Source organism: Lathyrus oleraceus, chromosome 2 (assembly GCF_024323335.1).
Source record: "Lathyrus oleraceus cultivar Zhongwan6 chromosome 2, CAAS_Psat_ZW6_1.0, whole genome shotgun sequence".
NCBI classification, from domain to species: Eukaryota; Viridiplantae; Streptophyta; class Magnoliopsida; order Fabales; family Fabaceae; genus Lathyrus; species Lathyrus oleraceus.
Window position 1 is genome coordinate 225,548,798 of NC_066580.1, and position 18,100 is coordinate 225,566,897.

Here is an 18,100-nt window from a genome sequence, read left to right on the forward strand (position 1 = left end):
ATGAAACTGTGTTTAGGCTGTAATTGAATATGTGTTTGGGTTAGTTGTGAATTTCCGAACGTATAGCTTTTTACGGAATTGGAATCGGAGGTCCGGAAGTCCTCCAACGGCGGAAAATGCGGAGAATTCTGCATTCTGCTTTGTGTTAGCGCAGGAACTGCTGTTTTGTCTGCGTTAACCGGTTAACCCAGGGCGTTAACCGGTTAACACTGTTATATTTTGTGGAAATGTGCTGTTTTGCCTGCGTTAACCGGTTAACCCAGGGCGTTAACCGGTTAACACTGTTGCGTTTTGCCAGAAAGTGTGTTTTGTCCTGCGTTAACCGGTTAACCCAGGGTGTTAACCGGTTAACACTGTTGGAAAAGAGAAAAAATGATAATTTTAATGTTGTGAACCTAATTGGTGATTGGCCTATTATAGTTAATTGTGATGAGTAATTTTGTTGGATTTATGTTATGAAGTGTTGATACAAGTATGTTGCTGAGTTGTTCCGTGTACGGAAAGTTGTTGAAAATACTGAGTTGTAGGCTTGATGAGCCAAAGTTGATTATAAGTTGATTATGTTGAAAACCTTGTTGTGTTGATATTATTATTATGTTGTCGGAATTGTAAAGTCGTGTATGCCATGTACATTCATATGCATTAAGTCGGAGCTTTGCTCACACCACGTTGGCCTGGATTGGCAAATTTTAAGTTGAAAGTTGAAGGCTTATGCCTTGATGCCCACTAAAATGGCAATGATTTTAAGTTGGGAGTTTTACTCCGAATGGTACCACATGCATGACGAGTCGAGTCTCATTTGAGTTGCATTTTATGTTGTTATTGAGTTGCATTTTACGTTGTTATTGAGTATGATATTTGAGTTGATGTGCCGTTACTGAATGCATGATATGATTAGGGTGATTAACGTGTAAATTTACTTAGCATTACATGATGATTTATAATGCTTATTATATCGATTGAGGAACTCACCCTTACAACTAATTTTCAGGTAACGAGCAGTGAGTGAGTAGAAGCTAGTGCTTGGAGTCTAGTGTGGTCTCCTTAGTGGGTCATGCTCTGATAGATGTAACATCGGGACGGGATGTTTTAACTTGTTGAATAATTTTATGTGTAATGTATTACATATGTTGAATGATCTCTATCCGCTGCGTATTTTGCAAGAAGTGTTTATGTTGAATTAAATAATGAGCATGACTGATTTTATGGTGAAATGTGTGAAGTGTTGTGTGACACCCTTAACTGCAATAATTACTCTGATTTATATATTTGTTGTTGTAAATTAAATATTTGGGGTATTTTAGAAGGGTGTTACATTAGTGGTATCAGAGCTGGTCGGTCTGTCCGGCCAGTTGTCGTGTCGTTACTGTCTAACAATTGTGTAATTGTTACTAGTCTAACTTTTAAGTTGTGTTGTAGTGATAAGTTGAAATGGCTGGAAGGAATGACGCTGCAATGGCTGCCGCAATGCAAGCGATGGCACAGGCTGTGCAGAACTTGCCAAATGCTGGTGGTGATGCTGGGTCACGTAGCTTGGCGACTTTTCAGAGAGAGAATCCGCCGGTGTTTAAAGGGAAGCATGATCCAGATGCAGCCTTGGGATGGTTGAAAGAGATTGAAAGAATCTTCCGTGTTATGGATTGCACTCCAGCTCAGAAGGTTCGGTATGGTACTCACATGCTAGCAGTCGAAGCTGATGACTGGTGGCTAGAGACTCACGAGAGGTTGACCGTGGCAGGTGAAGTCATTACTTGGGATGTATTCCGTAGGGAATTCATGAGAAAGTATTATCCGGAAGATGTCCGTGGTAAGAAGGAAATTGAGTTCCTTGAGCTGAAGCAAGGAAACATGTCTGTCACTGATTATGCTGCAAAATTTGTGGAGTTGTCCAAATTTTATCCTCATTACACTGGTGCTGGTGCTGAATTTTCAAAGTGCATCAAGTTTGAAAATGGACTGCGCTCTGAAATTAAGAAAGCTGTTGGGTATCAGAAGATACGCATTTTTACTGAATTGGTTGATAGCTGCAGGATATTTGAAGAAGACAATAATGCTCATTACAAGGTTGTCAGTGATCGCAGAGGCAAGCAACATCAAAACCGTGGCAAGCCGTATGATGCTCCAGCTGGAAAAGGGAAGCAAAGAGCTGCTCCGGCTCAGAGAGCTAGTGGGGGAGGTGCTCCTGCTGGTATCGTTTGCTTCAAATGTGGTCAGGCTGGCCATAAGAGTAATGTATGCACTGCGGAAGTAAAAAGGTGTTTTCGCTGTGGTAAGATTGGTCATGCAATAGCTGATTGCAAGCACAAGGAAGTGATTTGTTTTAATTGTGGCGAAGAAGGGCATATTGGAAGTCAGTGTCAGAAGCCAAAGAAATCTCAGACGGGGAAGGTGTTCGCATTGACCGGAACTCAAACCTCCAGTGAGGACAGACTTATCCGAGGTACGTGTTATATTAATGGCTTTCCTCTTGTAGCTATTATTGACACAGGTGCGACTCATTCCTTTATATCTTTGGATTGTGCTGTGAAACTTAAGTTAGAGATATCTGAGATGTTTGGTAGTATGGTAATTGATACTCCTGCGAAGGGTTCAGTGACTACTACTTCGGTTTGTTTAAATTGTCCTTTGAGTATTTTTGGTAGAGACTTTGGAATGGATCTAGTGTGTCTTCCACTAGTGCAAATTGATGTTATATTGGGTATGAATTGGTTGGTGTTTAACCGAGTTTCTATCAATTGTTTTGATAAGACTGTGGTCTTTCCTGAGATTGAAGAAGGAAAGAGTTTGTTTCTATCAGCAAGGCAAGTGAATGAGGAAGTAGCTGATGGGGCAGAGTTGTTTATGCTGTTAGCGACTTTGGAGGCTAAAGGTAAACTGGTGATTGGCGATCTAGCCGTGGTGTGTGATTTTCCTGATGTGTTTCCTGAAGAAGTGAATGAATTGCCGCCAGAGCGTGAAGTTGAGTTCTCGATTGATTTGGTACCTGGTACTAGGCCGATATCGATGGCTCCGTACCGTATGTCTGCTGTTGAGTTAGCTGAATTGAAGAGTCAGTTGGAAGATCTGTTGGATAAGAAATTTATTCGTCCGAGTGTGTCACCGTGGGGTGCACCAGTGTTGTTGGTTAAGAAGAAAGAAGGTACTATGAGGTTGTGTGTGGACTACAGGCAACTGAATAAAGTGACGATCAAGAATCGGTATCCTTTGCCGAGGATTGATGATTTGATGGATCAATTGGTTGGTGCAAGCGTGTTCAGCAAAATAGATTTGAGATCTGGGTATCATCAGATCCGTGTGAAAACTGAGGATATTCAGAAGACTGCTTTCAGAACAAGGTATGGACATTATGAGTATTCTGTGATGCCTTTTGGTGTGACTAATGCGCCTGGAGTATTTATGGAGTATATGAATAGGATTTTCCATCCGTACCTAGACAAGTTTGTTGTGGTGTTTATTGATGATATTTTGGTGTATTCGAAATCTGAAGAAGAGCATGCCGAACATTTGAGAGTGGTTTTGGGAGTTCTACGAGAAAAGAAGTTATTTGCTAAATTGTCCAAGTGTGAATTTTGGTTAGGAGAGGTAAGTTTTCTTGGTCATGTGATTTCAAGAGGTGGTGTTGCTGTTGATCCTTCTAAGATAAAAGCGGTATCTAAGTGGGAAGCTCCGAAGTCTGTTGCTGAGATTCGAAGTTTCCTTGGTTTGGCTGGTTATTATAGGAAGTTCATTGAGGGATTTTCTAAGTTGGCGTTACCATTGACGATGTTGACTAGGAAGGGGCAAGCGTTTGTTTGGGACTCAAAATGTGAAGGAGGTTTCCAAGAGTTAAAGAGAAGGTTAACTACTGCTCCTATTCTGATATTACCGAGTCCGTCGGAACCATTTGAAGTTTACTGTGATGCTTCATTGTTGGGTTTGGGTGGTGTGTTGATGCAGAATAAGCAGGTTATAGCTTATGCTTCCAGACAGCTGAGGGTTCATGAGAGGAACTACCCGACGCACGATTTAGAGTTGGCGGCTGTGGTGTTTGTTCTGAAGTTATGGAGGCATTACTTGTATGGGTCAAGATTTGAGGTTTTCAGTGACCATAAAAGTTTAAAGTATTTGTTTGATCAGAAAGAGCTGAATATGAGACAGAGAAGATGGTTAGAGTTTCTGAAGGATTATGACTTTGGTTTGAATTACCATCCGGGTAAAGCAAACGTAGTGGCTGATGCATTGAGTCGGAAATCATTACATATGTCTATGCTAATGGTTAAGGAATTGGATTTAATTGAGCAGTTTAGAGACTTGAGTTTGGTGTGTGAGAGTACTCACAATAGTGTCAAATTGGGAATGTTGAAGTTAACAAGTGGTATTCTGGATGAGATCAGAGAGGGTCAGAAATCCGATGTGCTTTTGGTTGATAAGTTGACTCTGGTGAATCAGGGTCAAGGTGGTGAATTCAGAGTTGATGAAAATGGTATTCTGAAATTTGGTAAGTGGGTGTGTATTCCGGATGTTGCCGAACTTAAGAAGAGTATTCTTGAAGAAGGACATCGTAGTGGGTTGAGTATTCATCCTGGAGCTACGAAGATGTATCATGATTTGAAAAAGTTATTTTGGTGGCCGGGAATGAAAAGAGAAATTGCGAGTTTTGTTTATTCCTGTTTGACTTGTCAGAAGTCAAAGATTGAGCATCAGAAGCCGTCTGGGCTAATGCAACCGTTGGCTATTCCAGAGTGGAAGTGGGATAGTATCAGTATGGATTTTGTTTCTGGTTTACCGAGGACAAATAAGAATTTTGAAGCTATTTGGGTAATTGTGGATAGATTGACAAAGTCGGCTCATTTCATTCCGATCAGAATGGACTATCCGTTAGAGAAATTAGCTGAGTTGTATATTGAGAAAGTTGTAAGTTTGCATGGTATTCCGTCGAGTATTGTTTCGGACAGAGATCCTAGATTTACATCGAAGTTCTGGGAAGGTTTGCAGAAGGCTTTGGGAACTAAGCTGAGATTGAGTTCTGCATATCATCCGCAGACTGATGGTCAGACTGAGAGGACGATTCAGTCACTAGAGGATCTTTTGAGAGCTTGTGTTTTGGAGAAGGGAGGTGCTTGGGATTGTTATTTACCATTGATTGAGTTTACCTACAACAATAGTTTTCATTCGAGTATTGGTATGGCACCGTTTGAAGCTTTGTATGGTAGGAGATGTCGGACACCGTTATGTTGGTATGAGTCCGGTGAGAGTGCTGTGGTTGGACCGGAGATTGTTCAACAGACTACAGAAAAGATTAAGATGATTCAGGAGAAGATGAGAATTGCTCAGAGTCGTCAGAAGAGTTATCATGACAAGAGGAGGAAATCACTTGAGTTCCGAGAGGGAGATCACGTGTTTCTTCGTGTTACCCTGATAACTGGGGTTGGTCGAGCTTTGAAGTCAAAGAAGTTGACACCTCGATTTATTGGTCCTTATCAGATTTTGGAGAGGATAGGAGAGGTAGCCTATCGTATCGCTTTACCGCCGTCACTTGCGAATTTGCATGAGGTTTTTCATGTGTCTCAGTTGAGGAGGTACATTCATGATCCGTCGCATGTGATCCAAGTAGATGATGTACAGGTGAGAGATAACCTGACTGTTGAAATATCGCCTATGAGGATTGAGGATCGAGAGTTGAAGCAGTTGCGGGGTAAAGAGATTGCCTTAGTGAAAGTAGCTTGGGGAGGACCAGCAGGTGGCAATGTGACTTGGGAACTGGAGAGTCAGATGAAGGAGTCTTATCCGGAGTTATTTGCTTGAGGTATGTTTTCGAGGACGAAAACTCTTTTAGTGGGGGAGAGTTGTAACACCCCGAATAAAATAAGAGAATTATTTAAATTAAGTTAATAATATATTTATTAATTTAATTGAATAAATTGAATTATTGGATTATTATTATTATTATTATTTGGAATAATAATTATTTGGAAATATATAAGTTGGAATAAGGAAAAAAGGGTTTCAGTATTGGTAAAGAGTTTTCATTTTGTAAAAGGGTTTTACGTGAAAACGGAGAAGCTGCAGAGAAGAGGAGAAAAGGGCAAAGAGGAAGAGCTAGAGAGCAAAGGTTGAAGAACGGAAAAGCTTGAAGCTTAGAGATTTCCGGATTATCTCAGGTAAGGGGGGTTTATCGTCGTTTAATGGGTATTATAGATTAACATGTCATGGGTAGTGATAGCCGTTGAATTGACCCTAATTGGGATTATGAATGCTGGAAAATTACGTTGGACGAAACTGTGTTTAGGCTGTAATTGAATATGTGTTTGGGTTAGTTGTGAATTTCCGAACGTATAGCTTTTTACGGAATTGGAATCGGAGGTCCGGAAGTCCTCCAACGGCGGAAAATGCGGAGAATTCTGCATTCTGCTTTGTGTTAGCGCAGGAACTGCTGTTTTGTCTGCGTTAACCGGTTAACCCAGGGCGTTAACCGGTTAACACTGTTATATTTTGTGGAAATGTGCTGTTTTGCCTGCGTTAACCGGGTAACCCAGGGCGTTAACCGGTTAACACTGTTGCGTTTTGCCAGAAAGTGTGTTTTGTCCTGCGTTAACCGGTTAACCCAGGGCGTTAACCGGTTAACACTGTTGGAAAAGAGAAAAAATGATAATTTTAATGTTGTGAACCTAATTGGTGATTGGCCTATTATAGTTAATTGTGATGAGTAATTTTGTTGGATTTATGTTATGAAGTGTTGATACAAGTATGTTGCTGAGTTGTTCCGTGTACGGAAAGTTGTTGAAAATACTGAGTTGTAGGCTTGATGAGCCAAAGTTGATTATAAGTTGATTATGTTGAAAACCTTATTGTGTTGATATTATTATTATGTTGTCGGAATTGTAAAGTCGTGTATGCCATGTACATTCATATGCATTAAGTCGGAGCTTTGCTCACACCACGTTGGCCTGGATTGGCAAATTTTAAGTTGAAAGTTGAAGGCTTATGCCTTGATGCCCACTAAAATGGCAATGATTTTAAGTTGGGAGTTTTACTCCGAATGGTACCACATGCATGACGAGTCGAGTCTCATTTGAGTTGCATTTTATGTTGTTATTGAGTTGCATTTTACGTTGTTATTGAGTATGATATTTGAGTTGATGTGCCGTTACTGAATGCATGATATGATTAGGGTGATTAACGTGTAAATTTACTTAGCATTACATGATGATTTATAATGCTTATTATATCGATTGAGGAACTCACCCTTACAACTAATTTTCAGGTAACGAGCAGTGAGTGAGTAGAAGCTAGTGCTTGGAGTCTAGTGTGGTCTCCTTAGTGGGTCATGCTCTGATAGATGTAACATCGGGACGGGATGTTTTAACTTGTTGAATAATTTTATGTGTAATGTATTACATATGTTGAATGATCTCTATCCGCTGCGTATTTTGCAAGAAGTGTTTATGTTGAATTAAATAATGAGCATGACTGATTTTATGGTGAAATGTGTGAAGTGTTGTGTGACACCCTTAACTGCAATAATTACTCTGATTTATATATTTGTTGTTGTAAATTAAATATTTGGGGTATTTTAGAAGGGTGTTACATTAGTGGTATCAGAGCTGGTCGGTCTGTCCGGCCAGTTGTCGTGTCGTTACTGTCTAACATTGAACATAATGACCATTTCTCCACCAATACTGAATTCGAAGTATTTGAAGCTTCGGTTGATGATGATTGAGCGGGAATCTCTGACGGATGACAGTTTGTAGAACGCAGTCTTGTCAGGATGCAGTTACTTGCCAAATCCCTATTTTTTTTCCTAGATTGCCCCAGGATGATGTACTCAATCTAGCGGGATACATATTCATTTTTATGTCTCTAACTTTTGCCTAGATCGCCCTTTCGGGTTTTCAATCCACCGAGACGCTCCTTTTTGCCTAAGCCGCCCTTTCCGGTTTTCAACTTAGCGAGCTATTCTGTTTTTATTTTTAGGCGAAGTATTTCTTGACTACATCTGAATTCACAGGATGAGTGAAATCCTCCCCATCCATAGTTGTAAGTATCAAAGCACCGCTTGAAAAGGCTCTCTTGACAACATATGGACCTTCATAGTTTGGAGTCCACTTGCCCTTGGAATCGGGCGCGAAAGACAAGACTTTCTTGAGCACAAGGTCACCCTCTCGAAACACACGAGGCTTGACCTTCTTATCAAAGGCTTTCTTCATCCTTTGCTGATATAATTGACCGTGGCACATGGCAGTCAATCTCTTCTCTTCAATCAAATTCAGCTGGTCATAACGACTCTGAACCCATTCAGCATCAGTCAACTTGGATTCCATCAAGACTCTCATTGATGGGATATCCACCTCTTCTGGGAGCACTGCCTCCATGCCGTAAACAAGAGAGAAAGGGGTTGCCCCTGTTGAAGTGCGGACAGATGTACGATATCCATGCAAAGCAAATGGCAGCATCTCATGCCAATCTTTGTACGTAACAACCATCTTCTGGATAATCTTCTTGATATTCTTATTAGCAGCTTCAACAGCCCCATTCATCTTGGGTCTGTAAGGAGAAGAATTATGATGCGCAATCTTGAACTCACTGCACAACTCTTTCATCATCTTGTTGTTCAAGTTAGATCCATTATGAGTAATGATCTTATCTGGCACACCATACCGGTATATGAGTTGATTCTTGATAAACTTCACGACCACCTTCCTGGTCACATTTGCATATGATGCCGCTTCAACCCACTTGGTGAAGTAATCAATTGCTACGAGGATAAATCTGTGACCGTTGGACGCTTTCGGCTCTATCATGCCAATCATGTCAATTCCCCACATAGAGAAAGGCCATGGTGATGAAATCCCATTCAGAAGTGTCGGGGGAATATGAATCTTATCCGCGTAGATCTGACATTTATGGCATTTCTTCACGTACTTGCAGCAGTCAGACTCCATTGTCAGCCAATAGTAGCCTGCTCTCAACATCTTTCTAGCCATGGCATGTCCATTGGAATGAGTGCCAAATGAACCCTCATGGACCCCAGTCATTAACAGGTCTGCTTCGTATCTATCCACGCATCTGAGCAGCACCATATCAAAATTTCTCTTATAAAGCACATCACCATTGAGGTAGAAACTGCTTGACAATCTCCTCAAAGTCTTCCTATCTTTCACAGATGCCCCAGGCGGGTAAATCTGGCTCTAAAGGAAGCACTTGATATCATAATACCATGGCTTACCATCTTGCACCTCCTCTACTGCAAATACATGAGTTGGTCTGTCCAAGCGCATCACAGTGATATTGGGAACTTCATTCCAAAGTCTTACCACAATCATCGAAGCGAGTGTAGCAAGGGCATCTGCCATCCGATTCTCGTCTCGAGGAATATGATGGAAGTCAACCTCAGTGAAGAACATTGAAATCCTCCTCGCATAATCCCTATATGGAATGAGGCCAGGCTGATTCGTTTCCCACTCACCCTTAATCTGATTGACAACAAGGGCCGAATCACTATAAACATCAAGATGCTTGATCCTTAGATCAATGCACTCTTCCAATCCCATGATACAGGCCTCATACTCAGCCATATTATTCGTGCATTTGAAAGTTAGCATTGCTGTAAACGGAAAATGTGTGCCCTGAGGAGTAATAATCACTGCCCCAATACCATTTCCATATTGGTTCACAACGCCATCAAACACCATGCTCCATTTGGAACCAGGCTCTGGCCCTTCATCGAGCGTAGGCTCATCGCAATCTTTCATTTTTAAATACAGAATCTCCTCATCTGGGAAGTCATACTGAACTGACTGATAATCCTCGATCGGTTGATGTGCCAAGTGGTTTGCCAAGATACTACCTTTTATCGCCTTCTGAGCTTGATACTCAATATCATATTCAGATAGCAACATCTGCCAACGGGCAATCCTCCCAATTAAAGCAGGCTTCTCAAAGATATACTTGATTGGATCCATTTTGGATATCAACCAAGTCGTATGATTCAACATATACTGGCGTAAGCGCTTAGCAGCCCAAGCCAAAGCACAACATGTTTTCTCAAGCATTGAGCATCGAGACTCACAATCGGTGAACTTCTAACTCAGGTAGTAGATAGCATATTCTCTCTTCCCTGATGCATCTTGCTGACCAAGGACACAACCCATTGAGTCTTCAAGAACTGTCAAATACATAATCAATGGTCTCCCTTCCACAGGCGGAGACAAAATCGGAGGCTCAGACAAATACTCTTTGATGCTATCAAAAGCTTTTTGGCAATCCTCGGTCCAATTATGAGACTGATCTTTCCGGAGGAGCTTGAATATTGGTGCACATGTGGCAGTCATGTGGGATATAAATCTGGAAATATAATTCAAGCGGCCAAGAAACCCTCGGACTTGCTTCTCAGTTTTGGGTGCAGGCATCTCTTGTATTACTTTGACCTTTGCAGGATCAACCTCAATACCCCTTTCACTAACGATAAAGCCCAATAGCTTGCCGGAACGGACTCCAAATGTACACTTGTTAGGATTCAGACGAAGCTTATACTTCCTCAAACGCTGAAAAAGCTTCAACAAGTGCTCTACATGTTCAACTTCCGTTCTTGACTTCGAAATCATATCATCAACATATACCTCGATCTCCTTATGCATCATATCATGAAACAATATGGTCATAGCTCGTTGATACGTGGCTCCGACGTTCTTCAAACCGAAGGGCATCACTCGATAACAGAATGTTCCCCAAGGTGTGATGAATGTTGTCTTCGCCATATCCTCGGGTGCCATTTTAATCTGATTATATCCGGAAAATCCATCCATAAATGAGAAGACATTGAATTTAGTTGTATTGTCTACCAACATATCAATGTGTGGTAGAGGGAAATCATCTTTCAGACTAGCTTTATTCAAGTCTCTATAGTCCACACACATTCGGACTTTTCCATCTTTCTTAGGTACGGGCACAATATTGGCCACCCATTGAGGATATGTAGAAGTCACTAGAAACCCCGCATCAATTTGCTTCTGAACTTCTTCTTTGATCTTCACTGCCATATCGGGATGAGTTCTTCTGAGCTTCTGCTTCATAAGCACGCACTCAAGCTTCAAAGGCAGGAAATGTTGCACAATATCTGTATCTAGACCAGACATGTCTTCATATGACCAAGCAAAGACGTCGACATACTCTCGTAGCAACTCAATCAGCCCCTTCTTAACAGATTCTTCCAGGAGTGCCCCAATCTTCACTTCTCGCACACAATCTTCAGACCCCAAGTTGACTGTTTCCAGATTCTCAAGATGCGGCTGAATGATCTTCTCTTCATGCTCAAGTAGGCGGGTAATCTCGTCAGGAATCTCTTCAACATCATCTTCTTCCGCCTCAAATACAGGGAATTCAAAATTGGGAGATGGTATTGGATCATTATGTTCAATGGGTTTGATCAACCTGCATAATGATTTTGGATATAAAAGAGATTTTAGAATTCAAACAAAGCAAATCATTATGCAGATGAAAATATTGATTTTATGGTTTTATGTGATCACCAATTTCATGCAAAAGCGAAAAGGGAAAATAATTGGAAAAACAAACATTTAACATGAGTTTATTAAATGAAAATATCATTGTATTTATGCGCCAACAATGTCATCACTTCTCCTTTTGGCATGGGAGAAGGGTTTTTAAACACGATGAACATTACTTTGACTTATGGATAACTGTCGGAATATCAACAACGACCCAATTATTGCAGATCCCTCCAGGGATGATGAAATTGCCAGAATCCTCTTCATCTTCTTCCAGAATGGCAGCAGCCTCTTCATCTTGACCAGTGTGGATGAAACCTCCACTTTTGAACAACCCTTGCTCGTTGAAGACCCCAGAAGAATAGCTTATGCCAGCCTGGGACTTATTGTCTTCCAACTCAATCATTTTCCCCAAGCCAGCAGTTGCACCATGCTCAATGGCCAACTTTGCATCTTTATAGGAAGAAAATGAAGGAGTTCCCTTCGTAACAGGTTCCACAATAGACAAAGCTTGGAAGGGAGTTCCAACTTCATCCTCAGCATCTATATAAGAGAAGGAAGACAAATGGCTAACCAGGAGATCCTTTTCTCCTCCTACCACCACCAGCTTCTTGTTTTTCACGAACTTCAATTTCTGGTGTAGGGTGGATGTCACGGCGCCTGCCTCGTGAATCCATGGTCTTCCTAGGAGACAACTATACGATGGGTGAATGTCCATAACCTGGAAGGTAATCTGGAAATCACTTGGTCCGATTTTGACTAGGAGATCAACCTCACCAATCACAGTTTTGCGAGACCCATCAAAAGCTTTCACAACTACTCCACTCTGCCTCATGGGAGGCCCCTGATATGATAACTTTGCAAGAGTGGATTTTGGCAATACATTCAATGATGACCCAGTGTCCACCAGCACATTGGACATGGCGTCATCTTTGCAGCTCATAGATATGTGTAATGCCAGGTTGTGGTTTCTTCCCTCATTGGGGAGATCAACGTCACAAAAAATTAAATTGTTACAAGCGGTAATGTTTGCAACAATACTGACAAATTGCTCAATTGTGACGTCGTCATCCACATATACCACATCCAACACCTTCTGCATAGCTTCTCGGTATGGTTCGGAATTCATCAGCAATGATAATACAGAGATTTTGGATGGCATTGGTAGAAGCTGATCAACCACGTTGTACTCACTTCTCTTGATGAGCCTTGGCATCTCATCGCAGTCTTCTTTTGCATTGCCACTCGGGCCAACAGAAGCAGGAGTTCTCAGCGTAGAGGCAGGCTTAGCAACAAGTGTCGGGTTCGGAGCGTTCACAGCATTCCCAATCGAGCTTTCAGCATAATCAACATTGTCATTCCTTCGAGCGTCAGCTTGCGGCTTTGGCGGAGCCGAGAAAACACGACCGCTGCGGGTCAGACCGCTGACGTCGGCAATATTAACAACAGATGAAGAGGGCAGGGGCACCTCTTTCCCATTCTCCAATGCTACATCATTATAGCGATAGGGGACTGCCTTCTCAGAAGAGTACGGTATAGGACCGGATGGCTTAATAGTCAGAGCAGGAGAAACCTTCTGCTTGCTACCATCATACTTGATGACAACAGGCTCAGGTATCCGGAATACTAGAGAAATTACGTTGACTTCAACAGCATCTTCATCAACATTTCTGTTTTGAAGGATCTCAATGACTCCCTTATCCAGCATTTCCTGAACATCCTTGCGCACCTGGCGACAACCTCTCTGATTAACAGAACAAACTCGACACCTATCGTGGTCATGTTCATAATGGCTATAGTCACATAGCAAACGATGCATCTCAACCAGCGATTGTCGAATATGACTGACGTATCTGACCTTGTACTTGCCAGGACAGCCCTGGACCATATTGATAGATTTCCCATGCTCGGGCACTGGGTTCTTCTTCACATTCGGACGTACGTCCTCGAAAAACAAAATCCCGCTTCTCACAAGGTCTTGCACCTTGGTCTTCAAGGGATAACAATTCTCCATGTCATGTCCAGGAGCACCGAAATGATATACGCAGTGAAGCTCAGGCTTGTACCACCACTGGAGGTTAGCAGGTACGGCGGGAGGGTCTCGTGGAGTGATTAACTTTCTATCAATCAAAGATGGATAGAGTTCAGTGTAAGTCATTGGAATTGGATCAAAGGTGACCCTCTACCTCTCGTAGCTGGTGCTGGTATTGTTGGTGTTGCGAGGCTGGTAGGCCTGTTGTTGTGGACGCTGCTGTTGTTGCTGATATTTCTGAGACTGTTGTTGTTGATAATGTTGGGCTTCTCTGAAAACAGGTGCTATGTGAGCCACCTGATGCTGGTTGTTATTGGGGCGGGCAATCTTCCTCTTCACAGAGGGTCTTCTCTTGACATGGGAAGACACAACATGTGCCTCTCCCTCCTTCTTCTTTGCAAAGCTTCCATATCTCTTTGCGCAAGAGCCTTCATCTCGAGTTAAACGTCCTTCACGGATCCCCTCTTCCAGTCTCATTCCCATATTCACCATCTCGGTGAAGTCTAAGGGAGCACTGGCTATCATTTTCTCATATTAGAATGAACTCAAGCTCTTCAGAAAGATCTTGGTCATCTCTTTCTCCTCAAGGGGTGGCACTATCTGAGCTGCCAACTCGCGCCACCTCTGGGTGTATTCTTTGAAGGTCGCTTTCTCTTTCAAAGACATTGCCCTCAGATTGTCCCTATCAGGAGCCATATCCATATTATATTTATATTGCTTGACGAAGGCCTCGTCAAGATCGTTGAAAGAGCGGATGTTCGAACTTTCCAGACCTATGTACCAGCGGAGAGCGGCACCGAACAAACTGTCCTGGAAATAGTGGATGAGCAATTGGTCATTATCAGTCTGCGTCGACATGTTGCGAGCATACGTCACAAGATGGCTGAGAGGGCATGTGTTTCCCTTATACTTCTCAAAGTCAGGTACTTTGAATTTAATAGGGATCTTCACGTTGGGCACAAGGCACAACTCAACAGCACTTTTACCAAAAAGGTCCTTCCCCCTTAGAGTCTTCAGTCCTTGCGAAGCTCAAGGAATTGGTCTTTCATATCATCCATCTTCTCATAAACATCTGGACCTTCAGATGGTTCAGAATGGTAGATGGTATCTTCAACTCGTGGTAATGTGTGCATAACGGGAGGTGGCACTGAAAGGATCGGGCTAGATGCCGGCAAAGAAGCAAGAGTAGGAGCGAAACCTTCTGGCATGAAATTGGCGGGCATTCCCCACGGGAACCCGACCGACATGGATGGCACAAAGTGGGCTGTTGCAGCAGGCATAGTAGAAGTAACGATCTCAGAAATGACCGTCCTCTGGGGAGGAGTTAAGGGTGTTGGGGAAGACTGGCTATGGGCAGCCATGAATGACTCCATCAGGGCAGTCAATCTGGCTACTTCCTCCTTCATCTCACGGTTCTCTTGTTAAAAATGTTCCATCAGTCTCGATGAGTTGGCTCTGGTGTAGTACCGGTGAGTCAGCTTGTCTTCAAAATAAATGAAGAACACAGAGTTAGACCATAGGACAAGAATCCTGGAGCAAAACCTGCTTATGCACATGATGCATGCAATGCTTGTGCATATGATTTGTTTTTGTATCAAAGGAACTTTAGAGTTCTATTCACAAACGTTGGAAATATTAAACAGTTGTCACATATGGAAATACAATATCAATAATATATGGGAAATGTCTTTACATCAAAGAAGTACAACATTGGTAACCAAATACAAGAGAGAAGGAAAATGATCATCCTATGGATCCCTAGAAACAATCATCTAAAGCTCGAGAGACTGGAAGATAAGATGCACAAAGCCTTTTCACCTCCTCCTCGTAGGCTGCCTCCATATATGCCTTCTCTTTGGCAAGTCGATCGTACTTCCTCTTCCAAAATATGGAAGACTGAAGGAGCAAAGAAGTCCACGCGTCATTAGGATCATCAATAACCTGATGCTCGAGGAATTCTATCAAAGCATCCTTCTCCTTAATCTGCTGAAGCAACTCCTCTCGTTCACGGATCCAAGCACGTGAATGGTCTTCGTCTCTCAACTCCTCTACTCCTTGGTAAGGGAGGGTTGAAGGCCCAACCACAACCAAAGGTGTAGGTCCCGGATACTCGTAAGGCATGAGGTATTCAGCAGCTCTCCTCCTAACCCAAGAAGTATAAGGTTCCAAAGCAATACAATTCTTCGGTCCCAGCTCCTTCCTTCCTTTCCTATGGATCTTGCGCCAAGCGCGGACCATCCTGCCTTTCAGGCCTTGGGGATCTTTACCCTCCTGAAAGAACATACCCTCTAACAGAATGTTATTGGGTTTATCCTTTAGGGGGAGCCAAAGCTGACAACGTGCCAAAATGGGTTCTAGTAAATCCCACCACATGTACCAAGAAGAGGCACATTGGAGAATTCACCACAAGAGTCAATAATCTGCGCACCATCATACACACGGTTGTACCAAAAGATATCATCATTAGTGAGAGACATAAGTCTCGTGGACCACCGTAGACATCCTTAATTCTCCTTGAAGGCGACCGTCTGCGGCAAGTGAGAAATAAACCACTTGTACACCAGAGGCAAATAGCACATAATGGTACCACCACCCTTTGCATTCCTCATATGCAAAGAAAAGTAAGTGTCACCCAACAGAGTCGGAACGAGATTAAGAGTAGAGAAAATCCTAATAGCGTTCACATCCACAAACTTGTCGATGTTGGGGAACAACACTAGCCCATAGATGAGAAGTACAAATATGGCTTCAAAGGCGTCCTCACTCATGGCCTTCCCATACATAGTAGCTTGAGCGATGAGGAACTCAGAAGGGAGACCTTGAATTCCACCTTTGATAGTCATATGAGCACCAACCAGAGATTCATCTATACGCAACATGTCAGCTATCTCTTGAGAAGTAGGAACACTCTCTAAGCCACTGAACGAAAACTAGTCTAGAATAGGTATACCCACAAGGTAGGCATACTCCTCAAGCGTAGGCAAAAGCTGGAAATTCGGAAAAGTGAAGCAACGGTACAAGGGATCATAAAACTGCACCAATACACTCATCAATCCCTCGTCCACTTCAGTTGTCAGAAGAGAAAGAAGCTTCCCAAAATGAGCCTTGAAACCCAAGGGATCTAGTACATAGGACGTCAAATTCCTTAACTCTTTCAAGTCGGGCTGTCTGAAACTGTACTTCTTTGTATTCCTTCTTTGTCTTTCCATGTCTGAAAATTTGCAAATAGACCTCTTAAGTTCCTTGAAAATTTTCTTATTATTGATTATATGGATGCAAATGGGTGCATGAATGCATGAATGCAACAATCACACTGAAGGATCAAGCAAAGCACACCAAACAAAGGTAATGGGGTGGATCATGTCATCCTTAATATCAATCATCCATTTTGGTGGATTATGGTTTACACCTTATCAACACCCAAGTTCCATTGATATTAAGGATACATGAACAGATCAACCATGAATCAAGGGTTTGTTGTGAGTCACGAGCATGGAGTCTCGGTTAAGAACCACCCAAAGGGAGTGTACTAGGGTTTAAACCTGCCAAACATGTTCAACGAGAGGTTCCCATAGTCATCATCCCATCTTTCGGATATTATCGGATATACGACTACTCGTATTCCAAAAATATTCTCAAGAGAGACTCTTATGAGTGTAGTATCACGTAACAATCGTATCAAATCTTACACTTGAACGACTTTCGCACTACATCCTAAGAATAGGCCAAGATGGGCTTGGTAAACTAAGGTCCTTGGCTTCTAAGGTCTATATTGGAAAGAGTAATGTCTAACCACAACTACTTGTGTGACATTATTGATCCCAACATGACCTACACCAAGTGAATGGACTTGCAAGTCAACTTGCTAAGGAATAACTCCACACAAGTCAACAAGACTATGCCATTCTCCTATCCTAAGTGCACTCGAGTTCGGGTATAGAACTCATCTCACAAAGATCACCAAGCATACAAAGAATTAATATTCAAGCAATTCAATCATTACATACAATACAGTACTCCCAAATTGCACAAAAATATGTCACAAAACAATATACAATACAATACAACAAAATATGAAAAGTAGGCAAAACCCACTAGGCAAATGATCCCCAGCAGAGTCGCCACTTTTCTGTAGCGGGGTATTCGTTACCTTTAGAGATATCGACTAAATCTAAGGTAAACCATACAAGTCGAGTCGCCACCGCACTTCTATTTATCCAAAGGAATGGTTAGAAAGCGAACAAAAACCTAAAAGTTTTATCAAATCAAAAACTAGTAAAAATGTCAGATATCTGGGTAAGGGGGTTGGTTATGCAATAAGAAGGTTTTAAGCACCCAAAACATCCTAGGTACTCCTAGGGAGCCCTTTTCATACTTGTTGTAAGGTTGGTATTTTGTGAAAATTTGTTTGTGCAAAGATGATTGAAGAGATGAGAAGAGAATATACAAGTTTATTATAATTTGTGTTTGGATGGATAAACCCATTGCCTACGTACCATCTTAAAAAGATTAGGATCAAAACCTCGTAGTTCGGGGTAAAAATCTCAAAAATGAGTTGGTGAATTGATTGGTCCAAAAGCCT